Below are 25,526 nucleotides of genomic sequence, written 5' to 3'. Positions count from 1 at the left end.
CAGGTATCAAAAGATATTGACAATGATGAGAGCAAAACTTGAAATCAACTTTTTTGTAGTCATCGTGAGAATGCATGAACATAACATACAATGAGCTTCCTACCACAGAATCATCCTGAGGGTAGATAGGCGGATGTTCTTCATGATAGATGACCATGTACATAGCCAATGAAAAGGCAGCCAGTCCTAGAGAAATGAATAGGCTTTAATCAGCTTCAGAAATAGAGATGCAGCATTCTGGATTGATAACCAGATTAAGCACCTTTGGGTCAGAGATTTGAGTATCCTCAGAATTAACCTCTTGGCTGAGGAATAGATATACTCCAAAAGAAAAAGCTATAGCCACTTCTAACGCAATAGCAGGGCTTTCTTCAAAATAGGAGATAGGAGTGTAGAGTGCAAGATTTGTCCAGTTCTTGCCATCTTCTAATTCAATATGAAATGTCTCCTTACTGGATTCAGAATCAAAAGTGTTCTCACTAAGAACAGGTATATGAATGTCCACACCAGGGCAAGGTTCAGGAATACCCACATCTGGGCAAGGTTCAGTCATATCCTCAGTAGGATCAGGTGAAGGAATGCCCATGCCAGGGCAAGGTTCAGAAGTACCCACATCTGGGCAAGGTTCAGGAATATCCTCAGTAGGATCGGGTGAAGGAATGCCCATGCCAGGGCAAGGTTCAACTATAGAGAAAGAAAAAGAACCCACTTTAGAGCCAGGAACCATACTCTCTTCTGAGCAGAGGGCAAGGCTTTCTTCAGGGTTCATAAACAAAGAATTAACAAGACCCACTTTAGAGCCAAGAACCATACTCGCTTCTGAGTAGAGGGCATGGCTATCTTCAGGATCAAGTATTATTACACCCATTTCTGGGTTAAACAAAGGAATACCCATAACAGGGTCAAAAACAGGAGAGTCCACCTTGATGTCAGGTTTAGTAGTATAATCATGGAAAACAGGAACAGGAATGGGCACAGGGGAATCTTCTTGAAGAACTTTTGTACAAGTTTCAGGTTCAAGAATGTCCACTTGCGAACTTGGTTCAAAGTTGTCCTCACAGGATTGAGTATCAGGAATTCCTGTACAGGAAACTGATGTAGTAGAAAATGTAGGTTGGTGCAAAGTATTTCCCAAGGGAAACAATTTCTTAGATGCAGTAACAGAAGAATTTTGAGAAGGTGAAGTGTACTGAAATATGCCACACTCAGGTAGATGCAGAGGAATTGTGACACAAGATTCTGACTGAGAAGTTGTCTGGGGTTCAGCAGGCATACTTATTTGAGTTTGAATATCAGAGCTAAATTCTCCAGGGACTATCTCTGGTAAACTGTTAGATTGTATATCTGGAACAAAATTATCTTTTGTTTCTAGCACAGGATTTATAGACATTGAGGCAGCATGAGTGGGATGCAAGAAATCAATAGTTGGAAACAGTTTTTGTAGTTGTTGTAGAGTCTGAGAAGAGATACCATTAGATGCTTTAAGAACAGACAGATGGTGACTAGAGACAACATCCAGCTTGGTGTTGACAGGGTCATGAGGCAAGAGAGGGTCTGGTACAACAGAAACTGAAACAGGAGATTCAGGCTGAGTTTCCTCTTTGCACTTCTGATTTTCTGTAGGCAGAAAGACTTTCTTCTTATTCTTCTTTTTCTTAGATAACTGATATTTCTTCCCAGTATGAGGCTTCTTAGGTTGCTGCCATTGTGGCTTGTAGTACCTTATATCAGGTTGAGAACAGAAATCCTCTTCATCACTGGATGCATAATTCTGATGTAATAAATCTGCATTGTAGTTGAGGGGACCTTTTCTCCAAACAGCAGTCTGTAAACCAGATGTCTTTTCTTCCGGCTCTGAATCTGTCCAATCTAACGATTCCATGGGAATATCAGAAATAGGAAGATCAGTATTTCCATGAGAGGTTTCATGATGGGAGCTGTCTGTATCATCCATATTGTAAATATAACAACCAAGGATGTCATTATAGCAAATAGGTTGAGGTTTTGTCTGAGTTTGTGGCGAATTAAAGTTGCGCTCATACCAGTCTAATGCCAATTCAGCTGGATCTGTGAAGTCATCCTCCTTGTTGACATATTCAGACTCTGAATCAGTATCATCAGGATAGGAATCACAAACAGGAGGAGTAGATGGTATTCTGGAACAGTAGTCCTGTCTCTTTAAATCTTTAAAGGTCTGATTTTTTTCTGCTGAATCTATAAATGCATCATCTTCAGTTACATAGTCAGATTCAGAATCAGTTTCACCAAAATGGAAATCACGAACATGAGGAACAGATGACATTTTAGAAAAGTGGTTCTGTCTGTTTAAATCTTTAAAGATCTGAATTTTTTCTGCTGAAGCTATGGTTAAATCCTCTTCATTTTCATAGTCAGATTCAGGATCAGTTTCACCAAAATGGTAAGCACGAAATTGAGGAACAGATGACATTTTAGAAAAGTGGTTCTGTCTCTTTAAATCTTTAAAGATCTGAATTTTTTCTGCTGAAGCTATGGTTAAATCCTCTTCATTTTCATAGTCATATTCAGGATCAGTTTCACCAAAATGGTAACCACGAACATGAGTAGAGGATTGTCTAGAATGGGAGTACTGTGTCTTTAAATTTTTTAAAGTTTGAAAATCTTCTGTTTTTCCTTTAAGGATTGCTTGGGTCTGAGTTATGTTGTAATTTTTTATTTTCCTTTGAGGGTCGGTGCATCCACTACCACTGCGGATCCCTTTTTTAGGCATTAACATTCTGTCATGATCCGGTGTACATGCGCTCAGGACAAAGACCCTCGGGGCAGTGGTAGGGATTTGAAGACACCGACCCCTGACCCGGGGAAGAGTATCCTGGACGTGGATAGATGATATTCTGTGATTCATAGTTGCTAGAAGTTATTGTAGAATAAATGGAGGGTGCAACATTTGTATACAATATATTCTGACTTCACTGTGACTTATAGTTAGTTAATAGAAGTAACTGCAGGATTCAATGAGAGAAAAAATATAGCAATGTGGAATGTTCAGGCTTCAGAGTAATCTAGTAATCTAGACCTTACCCGCAACATATAAAGTATATATATATATATATATATATATATATATATATATATATATATATATATATATATATATATATATATATATATATATATATATGTATATATATATATATATATATATGTATATATATATATGTGTGTGTGTAATAAACTGGACTGGGCTACATAAAGCCATAAACCAACTTTTATGTTGATGTTATCCCTCTCAGTCAGTGATCATTTTTTATTTAATTTTATAACCACAATATCTCTGTTACTTTATCAAATATGACTTAGGAACTGTTTTATATCAACTTCTTAAAAATGTTTTAGGTGATAATATCCCTTTAATGTTAAGCTTTAGGTTTTTATGCGTAAAAGGGATAGTCTTATTGATTCCTTGTCTGATAATTTTATATATTATGTGTAATCAATAGATATAAATAGCAGCTGGTGAATTGTAATACAATTTCATATGTTGGCTACAGAGGCATTTCTTTAACATTCTGCCCTTTAATTAATGTACAGTATTTATTTTTAGAATTTTGTCAGCTGTTCTTGGATGTTGCATGTCATGTCATATAGAGTGATATCTTTATGGATCCATGCATGTCACCTTTATTTATAGAAAGACTAAAAGCATTTAAATGCTTGAGTTTATCAAATGACTGCTCTGTGGAAATGTGTACTAACTTTATTCTGTAAACAACTGTAAAATATGATACAGAAAGATTAAGTGAGCATGGCGATAGATATAAATATTTCCTTGACGTGTATAGAACTGAGCTTCACCATTTAAAAGTGCATAGCTGGGAGTGCCCAAACTTTAAAATTGTATTGAGATATGATTTATCTACTTAAAAAGGCATTAAATACCTCTTGCTTTTTTGATTTTCTGTAAGCATTATGCTTAGGGCATGCTACCAAGATATTAAAATATTCCTAAAATATAATTTGTATATAGATAGATATATGTATATATATATATATATATATATATATATATATATATATATATATATATATATATATATACACACACATAAAACCAAAGGACACAGTGAATCCACCATCATCAAGGACATCCCCCTGGGTGCTAACTTGTTATAATATGTGATGTATTCTAAATAGATGAACTCACATATATTTCGTATCCTCTCCTAAGCAGGGGTCAAGTCCTACAAAAAAAGTGTGGGAACCCACCAAGACCCCCCCCTCACAATTAATATTCTTTCTCTTGTTAAGTGTATCCAGTCCACGGATCATCCATTACTTGTGGGATATTCTCCTTCCCAACAGGAAGTTGCAAGAGGATCACCCACTGCAGAGCTGCTATATAGCTCCTCCCCTCACTGCCATACCCAGTCATTCTCTTGCAACTCTCAACAAAGATGGAGGTAGTAAGAGGAGAGTGGTGTATTATAGTTAGTTTTTTTTTTTTTTCTTCAATCAAAAGTTTATTATTTTTAAATGGTACCGGAGCGTACTATTTTATCTCAGGCAGCATTTAGAAGAAGAATCTGCCTGCGGTTTCTATGATCTTAGCAGAAGTAACTAAGATCCACTGCCGTTCTCACATATTCTGAGGAGTGAGGTAACTTCAGAGGGGGAATGGCGTGCAGGTTATCCTGCAATAAGGTATGTGCAGTTAACATTTTTCTAGGGATGGAATTTGCTAGAAAATGCTGCTGATACCGGATTAATGTAAGTTAAGCCTAAATGCAGTGATTTAATAGCGACTGGTATCAGGCTTATTAACAGAGATACATACTCTTATAAAAGTGCAATATAAAACGTTTGCTGGCATGTTTAATCATTTTTATATATGCTTGGTGATAAAACTTATTGGGGCCTAGTTTTTTTCCACATGGCTGGCTTGATTTTTGCCTAGAAACAGTTTCCTGAGCCCTCTGCGTGATACAGGACATCTCTGAAGGGCTCAAAAGGCTTCAAAAGTCGTGTTTGAGGAAGGTAACAGCCACAGTAGAGCTGTGGCAGTTGTTGTGACTGGTTTTAAAAACGTTTTTGTCATTTGTTATTCCGTTTTTGGTATTAAGGGGTTAATCATCCATTTGCAAGTGGGTGCAATGCTCTGCTAACTTGTTACATACACTGTAAAAATTTTGTTAGTGTAACTGCCTTTTTTCACTGTTATTTCAAATTTTGACAAAATTTGTTTTTCTTAAAGGCGCAGTAACGTTTTTTATATTGCTTGTTAACTTGGTTTAAAGTGTTTTCCAAGCTTGCTAGTCTCATTGCTAGTCTGTACAAACATGTCTGACACAGAGGAAACTACTTGTTCATTATGTTTAAAAGCCATGGTGGAGCCCCATAGGAGAATGTGTACTAAATGTATTGATTTCACCTTAAACAGTAAAGATCAGTATTTATCTATAAAAGAATTGTCACCAGAGGGTTCTGTCGAGGGGGAAGTTATGCCGACTAACTCTCCCCACGCATCGGACCCTTTGCCTCCCGCTCAAGGGACTCACGCTAATATGGCGCCAAGTACATCAGGGACGCCCATAGCGATTACTTTGCAGGACATGGCTGCGATCATGGATAATACCCTGTCAGCGGTATTAGCCAGATTGCCTGAATTAAGAGGCAAGCGCGATAGCTCTGGGGTTAGACGAGATACAGAGTGCGTAGATGCTGTAAGAGCCATGTCTGATACTGCGTCACAATATGCAGAACCTGAGGACGGAGAGCTTCAGTCTGTGGGTGACATCTCTGACTCGGGGAAACCTGATTCAGAGATTTCTAATTTTAAATTTAAGCTTGAGAACCTCCGTGTATTGCTTGGGGAGGTGTTAGCTACTCTGAATGACTGTGACACAATTGCAGTGCCAGAGAAATTGTGTAGACTGGATAAATACTATGCAGTGCCGGTGTGTACTGATGTTTTTCCAATACCTAAAAGGTTTACAGAAATTATTAGTAAGGAGTGGGATAGACCCGGTGTGCCGTTTTCCCCCCCTCCTATATTTAGAAAAATGTTTCCCATAGACGCCACTACACGGGACTTATGGCAGACGGTCCCTAAGGTGGAGGGAGCAGTTTCTATTTTAGCAAAGCGTACCACTATCCCGGTTGAGGACAGTTGTGCTTTTTCAGATCCAATGGATAAAAAATTAGAGGGTTACCTTAAGAAAATGTTTATTCAACAAGGTTTTATTTTACAGCCCCTTGCATGCATTGCGCCTGTCACTGCTACGGCGGCGTTCTGGTTTGAGGCCCTGGAAGAGGCCATCCATACAGCTCCATTGACTGAAATCATTGACAAGCTTAGAACACTTAAGCTAGCTAACTCATTTGTTTCTGATGCCATTGTTCATTTGACTAAACTAATGGCTAAGAATTCCGGATTCGCCATCCAGGCGCGTAGGGCGCTATGGCTTAAATCCTGGTCAGCTGACGTGACTTCAAAGTCTAAATTACTCAACATTCCTTTCAAGGGGCAGACCTTATTTGGGCCTAGTTTGAAAGAAATTATTGCTGACATTACTGGAGGTAAGGGTCATACCCTTCCTCAGGACAGGGCCAAATCAAACAAGAATATCAATCAAGAGATTGTTGTTCCATCATTGTGTCCTAATCCTTCTTGAAAGAAGGAACGTCTTTTGCATAATCTAGACGTAGTCCGTGCCTTGAAGTTTTACTTACAAGCTACTAAAGATTTTCGCAAAACATCTAACCTGTTTTTTGTTTACTCTGGACAGAGGAGAGGTCAAAAGGCCTCGGCAACCTCTCTTTCTTTTTGGCTTCGGAGTATAATCCGTTTAGCCTATGAGACTGCTGGACAGCAGCCCCCTGAAAGGATTACAGCTCATTCTACTAGAGCTGTGGCTTCCACCTGGGCCTTTAAAAATGAGGCTTCTGTTGAACAGATTTGCAAGGCGGCAACTTGGTCTTCGCTTCATACCTTTTCAAAATGTTACAAATTTGATACTTTTGCTTCTTCGGAGGCTGTTTTTGGGAGAAAGGTTCTACAGGCAGTGGTTCCTTCCGTTTAAGTTCCTGCCTTGTCCCTCCCATCATCCGTGTACTTTAGCTTTGGTATTGGTATCCCACAAGTAATGGATGATCCGTGGACTGGATACACTTAACAAGAGAAAACATAATTTATGCTTACCTGATAAATTTATTTCTCTTGTAGTGTATCCAGTCCACGGCCCGCCCTGTCCTTTTAAGGCAGGTCTAAATTTTAATTAAACTACAGTCACCACTGCACCCTATGGTTTCTCCTTTCTCGGCTTGTTTCGGTCGAATGACTGGATATGGCAGTGAGGGGAGGAGCTATATAGCAGCTCTGCTGTGGGTGATCCTCTTGCAACTTCCTGTTGGGAAGGAGAATATCCCACAAGTAATGGATGATCCGTGGACTGGATACACTACAAGAGAAATAAATTTATCAGGTAAGCATAAATTATGTTTTTATATATATATATATATATATATATATATATATATATATATTATATATATATATATATATATATATATACACACACGCGCGCATTTATATGTATATAATCTATACACTTTAGTTAATGAAAGCAAATTAAATCCAATGAAGGGTTGAATGGCTGCCTTCGGGCCTGCGAATCCTCCTCTGTCACAGAGTCTCACCCATTTAAGGTATACTAGTCCTATTTCTGCTGAGGGGAGCTAAATAACCTTAGAGCAAGCAACACAGTAATCTAAGCACCAGACAGTGTGGGGTGATCTAACAGCAGGAACACTGACAGGCATGGATTTAGTGTATTGTAGGAAGTGTTACTGCCCATTACTAGAGGATCTCACTATCCCTCTAATCAGACTGTGCTCCAGCTCTTTCCACCAGCAGGAGCAGCAGTGTTTACTGAATGAATCATTTCTGTTCTCTGTCCAGAAAATCGTTCCTCCAAAAATAGTGCAGGAACTCCGTTCCCATGCATTCCCTTTCGACTTGACCCCTGCTGCTAAGGCTAGTTAGAAACAGTTATATATTTTATATCTGTCCCTAAATGACCTCAGCAAAATAAATTTTGATATATATATATATTAACACAATATAGACGTCACTCTCCAGATTTAATGGGACAGTACACTGTTAAATTGTTATCCCATTAATGTTATTTTCAATGACTTGTTTTACCAGCTCGGGAGTACAAAAATGTACAAAAATGTATGAGAAATTGCATTTTCAGGTTTGTTTGTGTATATGAAATTGTTGGTTTTGTGCTTTTAAACCACAGCCTATTGAAATGGGTTGAGCTTCCAGCTAATATCAGATCTCATTATGTTATCACTTTATGTAAACACACTTGCTTCTTGTATTTGTTTGTAAACCAAAGCTCAGTACTTGGAGAGAACATTGGAAATGTAAAATTTTATTACGTAAACTATCCTGCACCCCACTGGGAGTATAATTTCTTCTGTTGGCTTCGCAATAGCTGAGAATTCAGTATAGAAACTTTCAGTATAGGTGGGATTACCACAGGCTAAATCAGCTATTCAAAATGCTGAAATAGGGGTTAAGGAGCTAATTGTAAACAATTTAATACACTCCAGCAGGTAAAATGGATCATTGGAAACAATTTAAAGGGGAAGTTTTGTTGTTGTACTGTACCTTTAAGTAAATATGTGCTTCTTCACTCAAATGTGAAAAACCTGATAAATTCCTAGTTTCAACCTTTTCTTACTCAAAATAAAAAAAAAATCACTTCTTAAAGCTTTACGGCTAGATTTAGAGTTCTGCGGCCAAAGGGGTGCGTTAGCTACGCGTGCTTTTTTTTTCCCCCGCACCTTTTAAATACCGCTGGTATTTAGAGTTCACAGAATGGCTGGGTTTTCAGTGCGTTAGGCTCCAAAAAGGGAGCGTAGAGCATAATTTAACGCCACTGCAACTCTCGATACCAGTGGTGCTTACGGACGCGGCCAGCTTCAAAAACGTGCTCGTGCACGATTCCCCCCATAGAAAACAATGTGGCTGTTTGAGCTGAAAAAAACCCTAACACCTGCAAAAAAGCTGCGTTCAGCTCCTAACGCATCCCCATTGTTTCCTATGGGGAAACACTTCCTACGTCTGCACCTACCACTCTAACATGTACCCCGAGTCTAAACACCCCTAACCTTACACTTATTAACCCCTAATCTGCCGTCCCCGCTATCGCTGACCCCTGCATTATATTTTTAACCCCTAAACTGCCGCTCCGTACACCCCCGCCACCTACATTATCCCTATGTACACCTAATCTGCTGCCCTAACATCGCCGACCCCTATATTATATTTATTAACCCCTAATCTGCCGCCCCCAACGTCGCCTCCACCTAACTACACTTATTAACCCCTAATCTGCCGACCGGACCTGAGCGCTACTATAATAAATGTATTAACCCCTAATCCGCCTCACTCCCGCCTCAATAACCCTATAATAAATAGTATTAACACCTAATCTGCCCTCCCTAACATTGCCGACACCTAACTTCAAGTATTAACCCCTAATCTGCCGACAGGAGCTCACCGCTACTCTAATAAATTTATTAACCCCTAAAGCTAAGTCTAACTTTAACCCTAACACCCCCCTAAATTAAATATAATTTAAATCTAACGAAATAAATTAACTCTTATTAAATAAATTATTCCTATTTAAAGCTAAATTCTTACCTGTAAAATAAACCCTAATATAGCTACAATATAAATTATAATTATATTGTAGCTATTTTAGGATTAATATTTATTTTTCAGGCAACTTTGTAATTATTTTAACCAGGTACAATAGCTATTAAATAGTTAATAACTATTTAATAGCTACCTACTTAAAATAATTACAAAATTACCTGTAAAATAAATCCTAACCTAAGTTACAATTAAACCTAACACTACACTATCAATAAATTAATTAAATAAAATACTTACAATTATCTACAATTAAACCTAACACTACACTATCAATAAATAAATTAAATACAATTCCTGTCAGCCGCTTTGGAATCAGTCCGGAATGCAACCCAACTGCTAGCGTGAATAGAAAGCACACGCTAGCACACTAAGAAATATCCAGGACGTGACCCACTCAGGAAACAGATGAGAAAGATAACAAAAATAATTATTGCTCCAGTATGCAGGGAAGCCACAAAGGAAAAAACGTCCCTTTAAGCAGGTCAAAGAATATAAAGGAAATGCTCTTATTTGCAGCTTTGAAAAAAGGTCCTCTTTAGCAGGCTTGTAAAAAAGGCAAAGTTCTCTTTTGCAGCTTGTAAAAGTAAATGTCCCTTTAAGCAGGATTATAACAAAACAGAAAGGCAAAAAGCTTGGTCAGGCAGGCAGAAGTCGGTACACAAGGAAACAGAATTTTGATATGGTACTCACAAACTCCAAGGGGAACAAACAAACGGGCCCCGAGTAAGATCTCCCGCCGTGGTTTAAAGGCAGGAGCGGCAACGTCATCAGAGGGGTGTGTCGAGAAAGCGTCACGTTGCTAAGCAACGTGACGTCATTCACACAGAGAAGATCCGGGAGCCGCGGTGACACGGCAATGAACGGACAGAATCATGACAGCACCCCCCTCCTCAAGGACCCCTCCGGGGGACAGGACCAGGCCTATCAGGATGAGTCTTGTGGAAGGCCTTGATCAAAGTAGGAGCATTTACTTGATGAGCCGGTTCCCAAGAACGTTCCGTGACTGGATAACCCTTCCAATGAATGAGATAATACAATTTCTTGCCACGCAGCTTGGAATCCAGAATATGGCTGATCTCAAACTCAGGGTGTCCATGCACAAATAAAGGTGGAGGTTTAGAAAAAGGCTTAGAATATCTGTTAGTCATCACAGGTTTCAAAAGAGAAACATGGAATACCGGATGGACTTTGAGAGTCTTGGGTAAAGCCACCCGATAAGCAGTGGAACACACCTGACCCAGTATTCGGAAAGGACCCACGTATCGTGGTCCCAATTTGTTAGAAGGTTGTTTCAGGCGAAGAAAACGAGAGGAAATCCAAACTTTATCACCAGGGCGATATTTGGGAGCCTTCTTCCGTCGAAGGTCTGAAAAGAACTTGTAACGTCTAGAAGCTACAGAAAGAATACGATGTATTTTCCGCCAATGTCGAGTTAATCTTCGGGCTGTAAGATCAGAAGCAGGATTCACTGTGGAAGAAGTATGCAAAGGAAATGTTCTGGGCTGATATCCGTAAGCTGCATGAAAAGGAGAAGTCTGAAGGGAGGAATTGTACCGGGCATTATGAGCCAATTCAGCCAAAGGAAGGTAAGAAGTCCAGTTAGAGTGATAATGATCCACATAATGTCTAAGATATGTTTCAAGACACTGGTTTACCCTTTCAGTCTGGCCATTAGATTGTGGGTGGTGAGAAGTAGAGAGAGATATAGTAGTTCCAAAATGTTTACAAAGTGACCTCCAAAATCGAGAAACAAACTGTACCCCTCTATCTGAAACAATATCTAGAGGAAATCCATGGATTCTTACAATATGTGAAATAAAAAGTTCAGAGAGTCTTTTGGCAGATGGTAATCCTGGTAAGGGTACAAAATGGGCAGTCTTAGTGAACCTGTCAACCACCACCCAAATAGTATTGTTTCCAGCTGACAAGGGAAGGTCGGTAATGAAGTCCATGGATATATGAGTCCAAGGCTGATGAGGTATAGGCAATGGTTGGAGCAATCCTGAAGGAAGTTGGCGTGGAGTTTTGTTCATGGCACATTGTGTGCATACTGAGACGTAATCCTTCACATCTTGAGAGAGAGTAGGCCACCAAACATGTTGTTTGAGATTTTGAGTGGTAATACTGATGCCAGGATGTCCGGAAAGGGGACTATCATGAGCCCAAAATAAAATCTTGGAACGAAGGCGTTCAGGAACAAAGAGTAAACCATCGGGAGGTTTACAGGACAAAGGAAGATTCCTTTGAGCAGACTGTAAATCTTGTAACCAGGAAGTTGTTAACTGGGCTATGACTTCATGAGGTTGGAGAATGGTACCAGACTCAGGAACTGGGGTATCTTGAAATTGTCTGGAAAGGGCGTCTGCTTTAATATTTTTTGAACCAGGTATGTAAGACAAATTATAGTGAAACCGGGAGAAGAATAATGACCAGCGTGCTTGCCTGGAATTCAATCGTTTAGCTGTTTGGAGATAAAGAAGGTTCTTATGATCAGTGAGTATGGTAAATGGCAAAGAAGTACCTTCCAGCCAATGCCTCCATTCATCCAATGCCATTTTGATGGCAAGCAACTCTTTATTCCCTACGTCATAGTTAAATTCAGAAGGAGTGAATTTTTTAGAGAAGAAAGCAACAGGATGAATCTTTCCAGTCTCCGGTATTCGTTGAGACAGAACAGCTCCAGCAGCAACAGAGGAAGCATCAACTTCCAGGATAAACTGAAAATCAGGATTTGGATGACGGAGAATAGGTGCTGAGGAAAAAGCTTCTTTGAGAGACTCAAAAGCTTCTATAGCCTCAGGAGGCCATTTTTTACAGTTTTGTCCTTTTCTAGTGAGAGAAGAGGAGAAGTAATAGTAGCAAAATCCTTGATGAACTTCCTGTAGTAGTTGGCGAAGCCCAGAAAACGTTGTAAAGCCTTCAAAGAATCAGGTCTAGGCCAATCCAAGATGGCAGAAAGTTTAGTAGGATCCATTTCAAATCCAGATGCCGATATTACATAACCCAGAAAGGGTATGGATTTTTGATGGAAAGAACATTTCTCCAGTTTAGCAAACAGATGGAATTCTCTTAAACGTTGAAGTACTTTCTTGACGTGGTGCACATGATCTTGGTGGTTCTGAGAAAAAATTAAGATGTCGTCAAGGTATATGATGACAAAGATATTCAAAAAATCACGAAAGATCTCGTTTACAAAATGTTGGAAGACCGCCGGAGCATTGCATAGTCCGAAGGGCATGACCAAATATTCGTAATGCCCAAATCGAGTGTTAAAGGCAGTCTTCCACTCATCTCCTTTGCGTATACGGATCAGATTGTATGCACCACGTAGATCGAGTTTGGTGAATATGGTGGCTCCCTGAAGATAAGTGAAAAGTTCAGGAATAAGGGGTAGAGGATAACTGTTCTTGATGGTAATCTGATTTAATCCTCGGTAATCAATACAGGGTCTTAATCCGCCATCCTTTTTTCCTACAAAAAAGAAACCAGCCCCTACAGGGGAAGAGGAGGGTCGAATAAATCCTCTAGCCAGATTGTCTTTAATATATTCTTCCAAAGCCATGTTTTCAGGTTTAGAAAGTGGATATGTCTTGCCTCAAGGATAGGTAGCCCCGGGAAGGAGATCAATGGGGCAATCAAAAGGGCGGTGAGGAGGAAGACGTTCAGCTTCTTTTTTGGAGAAAACATCCACAAAGTCATGATAAGGCGTAGGTAGGGAGTCTGGAGTTTCGACTGTGAGAGCAGTAGTGAGTGGTAACTTGGTAATCTTTTGAAGACATTTAGTCTGGCATGTAGATCCCCAGGAAGTGAGTTCACCGAAAGTCCAAGAAAAAATAGGATTGTGAATTTGGAGCCAGGGTAATCCCAAGATAATGGGAAATTGAGGAGTGGGGATGACATCAAAACAAATTGTCTCGGAATGAAGTATTCCTACGGTGAGAAGTAAGGGTTGAGTAGCAAACTGAATATATCCAGAACCCAAAGGATCTCCACTGACCGTAGAGACTGAAATTGAATACTCTTTCTTTAGTAAGGGTATAGAGTGAGTAGAGACGAATGTAGAGTCAATGAACACTCCTCCAGCACCAGAATCGATTAGAGCTTGGGTATGAATCTTCTTATGTCCAATTTGAAGGGTCACTGGAACAAAAAGTTTCTTGTATAGGGAATGGCACTTGTTTTGGCTTAACTCAGTTCCCTGGACTAGAGTTAAGCCCTGGCTTTTACTGGCCTAGTAGGACAATCCCTTAATAAATGCCCTTTAAGGCCACAGTACAGACATAAGCCAAGAGTCCGTCTTCTCAAGCGTTCAGTCTCAGTTAATTTTATACTTCCCACTTCCATGGGTTCAGCCTGATCAGTAGTAGGAGAGACAGGAGTGACTGGATTAGAAAAACGAGGAGCCAAACGAAAAGGAGTTCGAGTTGAAGACCTCTGTGTTCTATCCTTTTCTTGTTGGCGTTCACGAAACCTGGCGTCGAGACTGATACAAAGATTTATTAAGGCTTCTAAGGACTCTGGAAGTTCACGATACACCAATTCATCCTTGAGACGCTCAGAAAGTCCTTTACGGAAAGCGGCTCTGAGTGCTCCCTGATTCCAAGTGGTTTCAGAGGCAAGGGTGCGGAACTCAATAGCGTATTGAGAAACTGGTTGATTACCTTGACGTAAATCCAGGAGAGTAGCTTCAGCAGCGGATGACCTTCCAGGTTTATCAAATACATTTGAAAACATAGATAGAAATGTATCAACATCCAAAAGTATAGGATCATTCTTTTCTAGCAAAGGTGATACCCAAGCCAAGGCTTTTCCTTTCATTAAGGAAATAAGAAATGTGATTCTAGAAGAGGGAGTAGCAAAATGAGTAGAGCTATTCCGGAAATGAAGACGGCATTGATTCAGAAAGCCTCTACATTCTTCAGGATTCCCATCATATTTATCCGGAAGAGGTATCCTGGGACTTAGTTGTACCTGAGACTGATTGTTAGGAATCGAAGGAGGTAATGCCTCAATAGGATTAGGATTGGGATTAGGATTGGGAGGTGCAGTAGCAACCAAATTTTGTAATAGAGCAGTTATTTGATCAAGTTTAGTGTCCAGAGACTACAAGTGAGTGGCATGAGATCCCAATAGCTGTCCCTGGTGAGCCACGGCCATGGATAATTCAGTGGGGTCCATTTTTATGGCCCGTTTGTAATGTCAGCCGCTTTGGAATCAGTCCGGAATGCAACCCAACTGCTAGCGTGAATAGAAAGCACACGCTAGCACACTGAGAAATATCCAGGACGTGACCCACTCAGGAAACAGATGAGAAAGATAACAAAAATAATTATTGCTCCAGTATGCAGGGAAGCCACAAAGGAAAAAAACGTCACGCATTCTATTGGCTGTTCCGATCAGCCAATAGAATTCAAGCTCAATCTGATTGGCTGATCGGATCAGCCAATCGGATTGAACTTGATTCTGATTGGCTGATTCCATCAGCCAATCAGAATTGTCCTACCTTAATTCTGATTGGCTGATAGAATCCTATCAGCCAATCTGAATTCGACGGACGCCATCTTGGATGACGTTATTTAAAGCAACCGTCATTCGGCGAGTAGGCGTCGGTAGAAGAGGATGTTCCGCGTCGGCTGGAAGATGATGGCTCCGGAAGAAAGAAGATTGAAGATGCTGCTTCATAGAAGACTTCATCCCGATGATGGACTTCTTCAGCGCCCGCTTGGATCAAGACTTCAGCCCGATGATGGATTTCTTCAGCCGCCGCTTGGATCCAGACTTCAGCCCGAGGATGGACGTCACTCTTCAGCCCCCCGCTTGCGCTTGGATCAAGACTTCGGACCCTCTTCTGGACCGATCGGTGAACCTGGCATGGTGAAAACAAGGTAGGGAGATCTTCAGGGGCTTAGTGTTAGGTTTATTTAAGGGGGGTTTGGGTTAGATTAGGGGTATGTGGGTGGTGGGTTGTAATGTGGGGGGGGTATTGTATGTTTTTTTTTTACAGGCAAAAGAGCTGAATTCTTTGGGGCATGCCCCGCAAAGGGCCCTTTTAAGGGCTGATAAGGTAAAAGAGCTTTGAACTTTTGTAATTTAGAATAGGGTAGGGCATTTTTTTATTTTGGGGGTCTTTGTTATTTTATTAGGGGGCTTAGAGTAGGTGTAATTAGTTTAAAATTGTTGTAATTTTTTTCTAATGTTTGTAAATATTTTTTTATTTTTTGTAACTTAGTTCTTTTTTATTTTTTGTACTTTAGTTAGTTTATTTAATTGTATTTATTTGTAGGTATTGTATTTAATAAATTTATTTATAGTGTAGTGTTAGGTTTAATTGTAGATAATTGTAGGTAGTTTATTTAATTAATTTATTGATAGTGTAGTGTTAGGTTTAATTGTAACTTAGGTTAGGATTTATTTTACAGGTAATTTTGTAATTATTTTAACTAGGTAACTATTAAATAGTTATTAACTATTTAATAGATATTGTACCTGGTTAAAATAAATACAAAGTTGCCAGTAAAATAAATATTAATCCTAAAATAGCTACAATATAATTATAATTTATATTGTAGCTATATTAGGGTTTATTTTACAGGTAAGTATTTAGCTTTAAATAGGAATAAGTTATTTAATAAGAGTTAATTTATTTCGTTAGAATAAAATTATATTTAACTTAGGGAGGTGTTAGGGTTAGAATTAGCTTTAGGGGTTAAAAAATTTATTAGAGTAGCGGTGAGCTCCGATCGGCAGATTAGGGGTTAATACTTGAAGTTAGGTGTCGGCGATGTTAGGGAGGGCAGATTAGGGGTTAATACTATTTATTATAGGGTTATTGAGGCGGGAGTGAGGCGGATTAGGGGTTAATAACTTTATTATAATAGCGGCGCGGTCCGGTCGGCAGATTAGGGGTTAATAAGTGTAGGTAGGTAGCGGCGACGTTGGGGGTGGCATATTAGGGGTTAATAAATATAATATAGGGGTCGGCGGTGTTAGGGACAGCAGATTAGGGGTTCATAGGGATAACGTAGGTGGCAGCGGCGTGCGGTCGGCAGATTAGGGGTTAAAAAAATTTAATAGAGTGGCGGCGATGTGGGGGGACCTCGGTTTAGGGGTACATAGGTAGTTTATGGGTGTTAGTGTACTTTAGAGCACAGTAGTTAAGAGCTTTATAAACCGGCGTTAGCCCAGAAAGCTCTTAACTACTGACTTTTTTCTGCGGCTGGAGTTTTGTCGTTAGATTTCTAACGCTCACTTCAGCCACGACTCTAAATACCGGCGTTAGAAAGATCCCATTGAAAAGATAGGATACGCAATTGACGTAAGGGGATCTGCGGTATGGAAAAGTCACGGCTGGAAAGTGAGCGTTAGACCCTTTAATGACTGGCTCCAAATACCAGAGGGCGGTAAAAACCAGCGTTAGGAGCCTCTAACGCTGGTTTTGACGGCTACCGCCCAACTCTAAATCTAGCCGTGAGTTTTGTTAAATAAGTAGCTCATGGATAAGGGGGTACAGCCAGTATCCTAGTTGCTTCGGTATACAGTTTCTTAAGTTTTTAAGAGAGTGTGGAGAACTGAATCATCCTGTTTTTTTTGCCTTTAAGTGAGAATTTAACTGTTGGCATTAGCTTAAAAGAAATAAATTAAGCTCTGCCAATATATCATATCCAACATGCATGTTTTGCGTTATGAGTAAAAAAAGCAGCGTTAAGGCTTATAACGCTGCTTTTTTACTACCGCTGCTATTACGAGTATTGTAGGTACAGCTGTCCCGCACACTTTTATGGCCGTACTGCAAATTAACTTACGCAATTTTCGTAAAGTCTTTTTTCAATGGGACTTCCATAGCGCCGGTATTACAAACTTTTTCTTTTAGGCCAAAAAGTGAGCGGTACAGCCTATCCCGCAAGATTCGTAACGCATTCTAAAGTCAGTATTTATGAGTTTTACACTACAAAGCTGTAGCATAAAACTCATAACTAAAGTGCTAAAAAGTACACTAACACCCATAAACTACCTATTAACCCCTAAACCGAGGCCCTCCCGCATCGCAAGCACTAAAATAAAATTATTAACCCCTAATCTGCCGCTCCTGACATCGCCGCCACTATAATAAACATATTAAACCCTAAACCGCTGCACTCTCGCCTCGAAAACACTAGTTAAATATTATTAACCCCTAATCTGCCACCCCTAAAATCGCCGCCACCTACCTACATTTATTAAACCCTAATCTGCCACCCCCAATGTCGCCGCCACTATACTAAAGTTATAAACCCCTAAACCTAAGTCTTACCCTAACACCCAATAGCTTAAATATAATTAAAATAAATCTAAATAAAACCTACTATTAATAGCTCAATAATTCATATTTAAAACTAAATACTTACCTGTAAAATAAACCCTAAGCTAGCTACAATATAACTAATAGTTACATTGTATCTAGCTTAGGGTTTATTTTTATTTTACAGGCAAGTTTGTATTTATTTTAACTAGGTAGAATAGTTACTAAATAGTTATTAACTATTTACTAACTACCTAGCTAAAATAAATACAAATTTACCTGTAAAATAAAACCTAACCGGTCTTACACTAACACCTAACCTTACACTACAATGAAGTAAATTACCTAAATTAAATACAATTAACTAAATTAAATCCAATTACCTAAATTACAAAAAAACAACAAAAAAACCACTAAATTACACAAAATAATAAACAAATTACAAGATATTTAAACTTATTACACCTAATCTAATAGCCCTACCAAATAAAAAAAGCCCCCCCCCCAAAATAACCCCCCCTAGCTTAAACTAAACTACCAATAGCCCTTAAAAGGGCCTTTTGTGGGGCATTGCCCCAAATAAATCAGCACTTTTACCTGTAAAAAAAAATACAAACACCCCCCCAACAGTAAAACCCACCACCCACACAACCAACCCCCCAAATAAAACCCTAACTAAAAAAACCTAAGCTCCTCATTGCCCGGAAAAGGGCATTTGTATGGATATTGCCCTTAAAAGGGCATTTAGCTCTATTGCATGCCAAAGCCCTAACCTAAAAATAAAACCCACCCAATAAACCCTTAAAAAAACCTAACACTAACCCCTGAATATCCACTAACAGTTTTGAAGAGCCGACATCCATCCTCAACTAAGCCGGGAGAAGTCCTCATCGAAGCGGCAAGAAGTCCTCAATGAAGCCAGGAGAAGTCTTCATCGAAGCCGAGAGAAGTGATCCTCCAGACGGGCAGAAGTCTTCATCCAGATGGCATCTTCTATCTTCATCCATCCGGCGCAGAGCGGCTCCATCTTCAAGACATCCGACATAGGAGGGCATCCTCTTCTTCCGACGACTACCCGACGAATGAAGGTTCCTTTAAGTGACGTCATCCAAGATGGCGTCCCTTAGATTCCGTTTGGCAGATAGAATTCTATCAGCCAATCGGAATTAAGGTTGGAAAAATCCTATTGGCTGATGCAATAGAATACAAACTCAATCCTCTGGGTGATTGCATCAGCCAATAGGATTTTTTCAACCTTAATTCTGATTGGCTGATAGAATTCTATCAGCCAATCGGAATCTAAGGGACGCCTTCTTGGATGACATCACTTAAAGGAACCTTCATTCGTCGGTTAGTCGTCGGAAGAAGAGGATGCTCCGCGTCGGATGTCTTGAACATGGAGCAGCGCCGGATGGATGAAGATAGACGATGCCGTCTGGATGAAGACTTCTGCCCATCTAGAGGACCACTTCTCACGGCTTCGATGAAGACTTCTCCTGGCTTCGTTGAGGACTTCTTGCTGCTTCGATGAGGACTTCTCCCAGCTTCGTTGAGGATGGATGTCGGCTATTCAAAACTGTAAGTGGATCTTCAGAATTTAGAGTTAGGTTTTTTAAGGGTTTATTGGGTGGGTTTTATTTTTAGGTTAGGGCTTTTGGCTGCAATAGAGGGCAATGCCCATATAAATTATAAGGGCAATGCCCATATAAATGCCCTTTTCAGGGCAATGGGGAGCTTAGGTTTTTTTAGTTAGGGTTTTATTTGGGGGGTTGGTTGTGTGGGTGGTGGGTTTTACTGTTGGGGGGGGTGTTTGTATTTTTTTCACAGGTAAAAGTGCTGATTTCTTTGCGACAATGTCCCGCAAAAGGCCCTTTTAAGGACTATTGGTAGTTTAGTTTAGGCTAGGGTTTTTTTTTATTTTGGTGGGGCTTTTTTATTTTGGTTGGGCTATTAGATTAGGTGTAATTAGTTTAAATATTTTGTCATTTGTTTTTTATTTTGTGTAATTTAGTGGGGGGGGTTGTAATTTAGGTAATTGTATTTAATTTAGTTAATTGTACTTAATTTATATAGTTTATTTAATTGTAGTGTAAGATTAGGTGTTAGTGTAAGACTGGTTATGTTTTATTTTACAGGTAAATTTGTATTTATTTTAGCTAGGTAGCTAGTAAATAGTTAATAACTATTTAGTAACTATTCTACCTAGTTAAAATAAATACAAACTTGCCTGTAAAATAAAAATAAACCCTAAGCTATATACAATGTAACTATTAGTTATATTGTAGCTAGCTTAGGGTTTATTTTACAGGTAAGTATTTAGTTTTAAATATGAATTATTGAGTTATTAATAGTAGGTTTTATTTAGATTTATTTTAATTATATTTAAGTTATTGGTTGTTAGAGTTAGAATTAGGTTTAGGGGTTAATAACTTTAGTATAGTGGCGACGTTGGGGGCGGCAGATTAGGGGTTAATAAATGTAGGTAGGTGGCGGCGATGTTAGGGACAGCAGATTAGGGGTTAATAATATTTAACTAGTGTTTGTGAGGCGGGAGTGCAGCGCTTTAGGGGTAAATATGTTTTTTATAGTGGCGGTGATGTCCGGAGCGGCAGATTAGGGGTTAGTAAATATAATGTAGGTGTCAGTGATGTCGGGGGCGGCAGATTAGGGGTTGATAAGTGTAAGATTAGGGGTGTTTAGACTCTGGGTTCATGTTAGGGTGTTAGGTTTAAACATAAAATGTGTTTACCTATAGGAATCAATGGGGCTGCGTTACAGAGCTTTACGCTGCTTTTTTGCAGGTATTAGGCTTTTTTTCAGTCGGCTCTCCCCATTGATGTCTATGGGGAAATCGTACACGAGCATGTACAACCAGCTCACCGCTGACTTAAGCAGCGCTGGTATTGGAGTGTGGTATGGAGCCCAGTTTTGCTCTACACTCACTTCTTGTCTTTTAACGCCAGGTTTATAAAAACCTGTAATACCAGCGCTGTAGGTAAGTGAGCGGTGACAATAACGTGCAAGTTAGCACTGCACCCCTCATAACGCAAAACTTCAAAAATAATTTGATGTCCCTTAAACACAGGGAACAAACCACTTGGGGTCACGAGCGATTCAGTTTCATGATGCATTACACTTTTGAACATATTAAAGCACCACCTTTTCTCCCCAAAATATATACCAGAGGTACAATGAGTACAATGTTGGTATAAACAATGATTCATATGGAGTCAAAAATCTGAAACAATAAATTATAGTTAAAAGCATAACTTAAAAGTACATTCAAATGCAACAAGTACAGCATCTAATTTGTTAGGGCAAGTAATTGTTGTATTACTAACCATAAATAACTACAAGTTTAACCTCAGTAAATGAGTTAAACACATATATTAGTAAGGGTCAGTAAGCACCTTGAGATTTTTATATCAAATATTTAGTTATGTGATATAAAACAACTTTGCAATATACTTTATTTATTTTGTCCTCTGTTCTTGTAATTTAGCTCTGAAAATTTGAGGATTTTCAAATTCTCAGAACTGGAAATGCACCCTACTAACTTTTCAAGGCTAATCCTGCTACATCTATTTCCCTAATTGGCTTTACCTGATAATAACTGCAAAACAATGTAGTTTATACTATGACCATGGCTAGCCTTTTCTGCAAACTAAAGCCCAGATTGGCTCCTCCAAATGCAAATTGTGGGTGGAGTTTGACTATTGAATAAAATAATTGCGGGAAAAATGATACTAGTTTTGTTTTAAAGGCAATTAAACTTGGCTGATAATGTTATTTTATAGCATCACAACCAAAATATCTTATATATGGTGTTGCCAGCTGTAAGGGCATACTGTCTGTGATTGGGCACAATAGTAGATGGGGGTTATACATTCCCCCCCCCCCCCCAAAAAAAAAAGCTCCACATCAGCCCCCACATTTGAAACCACAATGTATATTTAATCACAACTAAGTAGTCATGTTACCACTTGGCTGTCAGTAACATACAAATCAATTATTTTACCATTTGACTGCCAGTAACACACAGAAGTGATTTGACCATCTGGACTCCCCCCTAACTTTTTTCTGCACCATATTTGCATTTAGACAAATAGGGCCTTTTACATTTAGCTTATACCCATGGACTTAAACAAAATGGACATTAATAAACCCAGTATTTTTGTACAGATTTTACTGGACAGCCTTCTAAAATGCTGGACTGTCGGGTTGAATACTGGACACCTGGCAAACCTACTTGTAATTATAAGGTCTTTACTGTTTACTGTCCATTTAAGCCCCGTTTAGGAGTTGCCAGCATTATGTCCTACAGTCTATGGTCAGTAGGGCTAAAATGACTGACTCTAACAAATAGGAGATTGGGTGTGCTCTAATAATGAATTGGAGTGCACAGCATTACCCCAGAACTTTACTAACCACTGTATATGGTTTCATTTTTAGTGACTCCATATGCATTTTTTTAATGGAGAATAAGCGAACGAATGAAAATGCTAAAAATGACAAATAAATAAGCAAGTACCAAACTCTGTGTATATAAGTGATTTATACTAATGCTGTGACTAAAAACTGTAATGTAACATTAATATACTAAATAAAATATATATATTAAATATTTTAAATCTTAAAATGTGACCCTTAATGAGGGTTCCAAAGGGAATGCAATGTATTCAGTCTAGCATGAAGTAATAACTAAGACAAAAATTGGAGGCAATTGGTTATTCACTGGCAGAAAGAAACTTCTATTTTACTTATATTGCATTGCTGTTTTATCTGTGTGCTACAAAACATACATGGCACTTTATTCCCTGTTCCATACCCCTTTTACTCATAGTCAGCTAGATTACGAGTTTTGCATTATGAGTGAAAAAGCATCGTTATGCTTCATAACGCTGCTTTTTCCCTAACGCCGCTATTACAAGTCTTGTAAATCCACAGAGAGGCAGCACCTTGCAATATAAAAAGTCTTTATTTCCACATACTGGAATAAAACAGTGACGTTTCGGGTACAAGACACAATGGAATGATTAAGGGTCTTGTACCCGAAACGTCACTGTTTTATTCCAGTATGTGGAAATAAAGACTTTTTATATTGCAAGGTGCTGCCTCTCTGTGGATTTGTGAATATTTAAGGGATTACAGCACCCTTTTTTGGCCTGCACCTGACAGTGGAGCTGAGCTACAAAGTGTTTCAATATTACAAGTCTTGTAGGTATAGGTGTACCGCACACCTTTTTGGCCGTCACGCAACGTCAGTACCGCACTTTTAAAAAAGTCCTTTCTCAATGGGACTCCCATAGCGCCGGTATTACAATTTACCTGGGAGGCCAAAAAGTGAGAGGTACATTCTATACTGACAAGATCTGTGCCACCATCTAAAGTCAGTAGTTAGAAGTTTTACATTACAAATCTGTAGCATAAAACTCATAACTAAAGTGTTACAAAGTACACTAACACCCATAAACTACCTATTAACCCCTAAACCGAGGCCCTCTCGCATTGCAAACACTATAATAAAATGATTAACCCCTAATCTGCCGCTCCGGACATCGCCACCACTAAAAAAAAAATATTAACCCATATTCCGCCACTCCCCAACATTGTCACCACTATAATAAACCTATTAACCCCTAAACCTCCACCCTCCCACATCACAAACACTTTAAATATTATTAACCCCTAATCTGCTGTCCGCCACACCTATTAACCACTAAACACAAGCCACCACAACGAAATATACTAAAAATAAATTATTAACCCCTAAACCTCTGACCTCCCACATCACTAACTCTACATATTAACCCCTAATCCTAACCCTAACGTAACCCTAACCCTAAATCTAACCCTAAGTTAATATAATTAAAAATAATTAAAATAACAAATATAATTAAAATAAATCTAAATAAACCTTACAATTATTAACTAAATAATTCCTATTTAAAACTAAATACAAACTTACCTGTAAAAAAAACCCTAAGCTAGCTACAAAATAACTAACACCTAGATTTAGAGTTTTGCACCAAAGGGGTGCGTTGGCTTCAGCCAATAGGAATGTAAGGGATGCCATCTTGGATGACGTCACTTAAAGGGAACCTTCATTTTCCAGCGACGACCGCTTAGGATTTGGACAATGTAATAGAGCTAAATGCCCTTTTAAGGGCAATGCCCATCCAAATGCCCTTTTCAGGGCAATGTTTAGCTTAGGTTTTTTTAGATAGGTTTTTATTTGGGGGGTTTGGTTGGGTGGATGGGTTTTACTGTTGAGGTGTGTTTGTATTTTTTTACAGGTTAAAGAGCTGATTTCTTTGGGGCAATGCCCCGCAAAAGGCCATTTTAAGGGCCATTGGCAGTTTAGTGTAGGCTAGGGTTTTTTTATTTTGGGGGGCTTTTTTATTTTGATAGGGCTATTAGATTAAGAGTAATTCATTTTTATTTTTGATAATTTAATTTTGTATTTTTTGTAATTTAGTGTTTATTTTTTTTGTAAGTTAGAAAATTGTATTTTAATAATTTATTTTATTGTAATGTTAGTTTTTAGTGTAAGGCAGGTTAGGTTTTATTTTACAGGTAACTTTGTATTTTTTTTTAACTAGGTAGCTAGTAAATAGTTCAAACCTATTTACTAGCTAGTCTACCTAGTTAAAATAAATACAAACTTACCTGTGAAATAAAAATAAAACCTAAGATAGCTACAATATAACTATAAGTTATTTTGTAGCTAGCTTAGGTTTTTTTTTACAGGTAAGTATGTATTTAGTTTTAAATAGGCATTATTTAGTTAATAAGTGTAAGGTTTATTTAGATTTATTTTAATTATATTTAACTTAGGGGGTGTTAGATGTAGGGTTAGATTTAGGCTTAGGGTTACGTTAGGGTTAGGTTTAGGGGTTAATAACTTTAGTATAGTGGCGGCGACATTGGGGGCGGGAGATTAGGGGTTAATAACTGTAATGTAGGTGGCGGTGATGTTGGGGCAGCATATAAGGGGTTAATAACTGTATGTAGATGACGGCGATATTGGGGGCGGCAGATTAGGGGTTAATAACTGTAATGTAGGTGGTGGCAATGTTAGGGGCAAAAGATTAAGGGTTAATAACTGTAAAGTAGGTGGCGGCAAAGTTAGGGGCAGCAGAATAAGGGTTAATAACATTATGTAGGTGGCGGCGATGTTGGGGGCAGCAGATTAGGCGTGTTTAGACTCGGGGTTTATGTTAGGGTGTTAGGTGTAAACGTAACTTTTTCTTTTCCCCGTAGACATCAATGGGGCTGCGTTACGGAGCTTTTGTTTCCGCGATCGCAGGTGTTAGGCTTTTTTTTGCCGGCTCTCCCAAATGATGTCTATGGGAAAATCGTGCACGAGCACGTCAAAGCAGCGCTTGATTTCGGTGTGGTATGGAGCTCATTGCCACCATATCGTCCGCACAAGCCTGCTTTTTTACAACTTGCAAGAGCAGCACTATAGGGAGGTAAAATAAAGCCGCTTTTGTGGCAGTCGTTAATTTCCCTATAGCGCTCAAAACTCGTAATCTA

The 25,526-nt window shown here is 39.0% G+C and overlaps 1 protein-coding gene across 1 annotated transcript in view; it reads left to right on the top strand.

The window, feature by feature from the left end:
• The window catches only part of HMGA2 (high mobility group AT-hook 2), a 240,624-nt gene that overhangs the window by 47,052 nt on the left and 168,046 nt on the right, over positions 1-25,526 (top strand). The gene's annotated exons all lie outside the window — the stretch shown is intronic.

This window comes from Bombina bombina, chromosome 6 (genome assembly GCF_027579735.1).
Source record: "Bombina bombina isolate aBomBom1 chromosome 6, aBomBom1.pri, whole genome shotgun sequence".
NCBI classification, from domain to species: Eukaryota; Metazoa; Chordata; class Amphibia; order Anura; family Bombinatoridae; genus Bombina; species Bombina bombina.
This window is presented reverse-complemented; position numbering and strand designations above follow the sequence as displayed.